We start from the raw sequence: 4,048 nt of genomic DNA on the forward strand, positions 1-4,048 counted from the left end.
GGAGGGAGGGAGGAAGGAAGGACTGGAGACTCGGTAATTTATAAAGAAACGAGGTTTCATTGGCTCATGATTTCACAGGCTGTATAGGAGGCAAGGTGGTTTCTGCTTCTGGGGAGCCCTCAGAAAACTTACGATCATGGCGGAAGATGCGGAGGGAAAGCAGACACCTTACATGGCTGGAGCAGAAGCAAGAGCTGGGGGGGGGGGAGGTACTACACACTTTTTTTTTTTTTGAGACGGAGTCTCGCTCTGTCCCCAGCCTGGAGTGCAGTGGTGCAATCTCGGCTCACTGCAAGCTCTGCCTCCCGGGTTCACGCCATTCTCCTGCCTCAGCCTCCCGAGTAGCTGAGACTACAGGCGCCCGCCACCACGCCTGGCTAATTTTTTGTATTTTTAGTAGAGACGGGGTTTCACCGTGTTAGCCAGGATGGTTTCTATTTCCTGACCTCATGAGACCCGCCTCGTCCTCCCAAAGTGCTGGGATTATAGGCGTGAGCCACCGCGCCCGGCCAGGTGCTACACACTTTTAAACAACTAAATCTCATGATAACTCACTGTCACAAGAAAAGCCCCGAGGGGATGGTGCTAAAGCATTCATGAGAAACTGCTCCCATAATCCAATCACCTCCTACCAGGTCCCACCTCCAACACTGGGGATTACAGTTGACATGAAATTTGGTCAGGGACACAGATTCAAACCTTATCAAAGCATACCCTTTCTTGTTTGTATAAGAAACAAGACATGAGGTTTCCCTCCAACTGGAGCCTTCTCAATCTCCTCATAAATAATCCAGATTTTCAGGGTTCAAAATACTCCAGAGCTATAAAGTAGGGACTGCTGAAAGGTGTATTAACTCCTCCAGGCCTCCAAGGTGCTGTTTAAAATGTTATTGCTTCATATCCCGTAATAGATGCTGAAACCTTATTGATGGTCTTTCTCCTGATTGTTTGTATGTGGAGGTTGAAGGTTTGGAAACAAAGAGTTGGTGAACTAGAGCAGGACACTGAATTAACTCTTTCAGCAAGGCTTAAAATAAAGGAGTTTAGTCATATAAACTCTAAAGCCTAAAAGATACTGAAGCTTCCAGAATGAATCAGTAGCTAAGACAGTGTTATTAGATGCAATAATTACTGGAGGGGTGAAAACCTTGTTGATGCTGACTGAGAACAGGTACATTTAATACTTCTTTTATAGCAACATTTCCAATACTGTACTAATATGAATATTAACCTAGTGTCTGTGTATTAAAATATGCATATTCTGGTTATATAGAAGAAACTTCAAACTGCCATCTTTTTATTATTAATAAAAGGTTAATCAGGTTTATGTTAACATCTTCAATTCATAGATTGATCTGTTTGCAATAGGGAAAGAAATGAGACCATCAGTGGCTAGTTTAAAAAATTCTACCTATAATAATAAACAAATATGCATGAATATAGAGGCAACCTGAATAGTAGGTATATTTTGGATCTGGTGTAACTAGATACATGGGAAGAAAGCCCTGATTTGTAGCATTTGCCAAGCTATATGGTGCAAATATTTCTACCGTGGCTGACTTCTAGCTACCCACATGGCATCTGATATTGCATTTGGAGCCATTCACGATATAAAATGTCTAGAGAATGAACCTCTATGCAGAGGAGCACCAAAGTGCCAGACATAAGCAAAGAATCATCTTTACTTCAATCCCAGTCAAGCTTCCTAAGCACCCCAGACCCAGTCACCATCTGACCACAACCACAGGACAGACTCTTTTGTTGGTTCACCATCCAGAACCTGTGACTTCTAGCTACTTGGGGCAGAGGAAAGAAATCCTGGGAGACTCATAGCTCTTCAGTACCTGTGGACCAGAACTAGTCATGTGCCCCCTCACTCCAGCTACAAGCAGGCTGAAAAATTGCGGGCAGCATGTGGGCATTTGGTGATTAGTAAATGTCTTGGTCATAATGTTATGTGGGATTCTTGGCCTCTTTTTTTCCTCCCTTCCCCTTATCTCATCCTCTGTAAGAAATTTAAAAGAAAGAAAGAGAGAGACAGAAGGAAGAAGGGAAAATAGGGAGGGAGGAAGAAAGGAAGGAATGAATGAGTCAGGAAGGGAGAAAAAATGGAAGGAAGAATACCAGAAGGAATTTGCTCTATAGGATGTAAAATGCAACCACTAAAACTACCAACAAAACAACACTCTCAGCAGATACTGCTAAATAAAAACTATTAACAAAGAACTGTAATAGCAGAGGCTTTCACTGTGTTTTAACCTGTTTCATTTTCTTTTAATCAGCAATGATAAGGAAACTAAACTGGATTAAGTGCTATCATCTTGGAGGTGCAAAGGCAAACAAGGAGAAAGAAGTGATTGAAGAGCACTTCAGAAAGCCTGGTGCATTCAAATCAGCAGGGCTTGATTACTCGCATCCCAGGACACTTAAGGAATTGGCAAATATAATTGCAAGACCACCAGCCTTTATTTTAGAAAATGAAGGTTGGACAGAAGAAGGTCCTGACAAGTAGAATCAGCAGATGGAGTACCTGTTTTTTAAAACAGGGAAAAGGACAGCTGTAGTAATTATAGACTATTCAGCTTATCTTGGATACCTGGGAAGATACAAGAGCAAATCATCAAACAATCAATTTGCAACCACCTAGAAGAGCACAAGGTACTGGGTCGTAATCAACATGATTTTGTGAAGTGCAAATTATGCCACACCAATTTAATTTTATCTATGATAGAGTGATGAGCCTGGCAGAAGAGGGGAAAGAAATATCTACAGCCGGACTTCAATAAGGTTTTCTATTTTTCCATTTTTATTTAAAATATTCCATTTCCTGACATTTTCAGCATCCACCTTCTGAGAGGATGCTATCTGAACAGCAGTTGGGTAGGTATGATGCTGGGTAAAACACTCAAAATGGTAAAAACAAGGATTCTACTCCAGGCTGACATAGTTAGTAGTAGTAGTTGTTATTATTATTTTAATCAATTGATGTAGACAAAAGTGACAGTAGTGAGGTGAAGATGGCATTCTCCATCACTGATGAGACATATGACAGAAAATAGGCGATGTAAAAACCCATTGAAGAGGTCCAACAGCTAAGTAATATGAGATCCAGAAGTGGAGAACAGACAAAATGGCATAAGGGACATTACTAGAGAAATTATATAAGAAAATTTCCGAGAAAAGGACACATTTTTACATTACAATAACCCTCTAAGTGCCAACAGTGATAAATGGGGAAGATAACCCACTTGGACATAATTTTGTAAAATTTTTAGAACTCTAAGAATAAACAAAAGTTTTTGAAAGCTTCCAGAAGGAAAAATTAGGCCAACTATAGAGGAATGTAAACTGAACAGCCAAATTCTCATTAACATCTCTGGCTGCTGGAAGATAATAGAGTAGTCCTTTCAGTTCTGGGGGAAATTAAGTTTGAAACTAATTTACATATCCAGCCTACCTATCAATCAACTGTGAGGGTAGAATGTAGGTATTTCACACAAACCAGGGCTTGTAAAATTTACTTGCAAGGACTCCTTTTTTAAGTTATTTGAGCATGTATTCCAGCAGGATGACGAAGTTATCCAAGAAAGATTAAGGCAAAGGATCTTTCTAACACAAGAAAGGAAAGTAGTGTGTGATTAAAAAAAAAAAAAATCCATTTTAAAGTAGGAGGACAAAGAGTTCCGAAGAGAAGGACTCTGGGGCAAAAGTATTGCATGCAGTCCATAGTGTTACTAGGAGAACAACAACAAAAGTTTTAGTATAGGCCCGGCGTGGTGGCTCACGCCTGTAATCCCAGCACTTTGGGAGGCCAAGATGGGTGGATCACGAGGTAAGGAGATCGAGACCATCCTGGCTAACATGGTGAAACCCCGTCTCTACTAAAAACACAAAAAATTAGCCGGGTGCGGTGGCGAACGCCTGTAGTCCCACCTACATGGGAGGCTGAAGCAGGAGAATGGCGTGAACCCGGGAGGTGGAGCTTGCAGTGAGCTGAGATGGCGCCACTGCACTCCAGCCTGGGCGACAGAGCGAGACTCCGTCTCAA

At 41.5% G+C, this 4,048-nt stretch overlaps 1 long non-coding RNA gene across 2 annotated transcripts in view; it reads left to right on the forward strand.

The window, feature by feature from the left end:
- The window catches only part of LOC108529845 (uncharacterized), a 63,670-nt gene that overhangs the window by 16,838 nt on the left and 42,784 nt on the right, over nt 1–4,048 (forward strand). For both annotated transcript variants that reach the window (XR_001885696.1, XR_001885697.1), the window contains exon 3: nt 2,283–2,658. This is a non-coding gene — a long non-coding RNA (uncharacterized LOC108529845). The remainder of the gene's footprint in view (nt 1–2,282; nt 2,659–4,048) is intronic.

Source organism: Rhinopithecus bieti, unplaced genomic scaffold (assembly GCF_001698545.2).
Source record: "Rhinopithecus bieti isolate Rb0 unplaced genomic scaffold, ASM169854v2 scaffold_5948, whole genome shotgun sequence".
NCBI classification, from domain to species: Eukaryota; Metazoa; Chordata; class Mammalia; order Primates; family Cercopithecidae; genus Rhinopithecus; species Rhinopithecus bieti.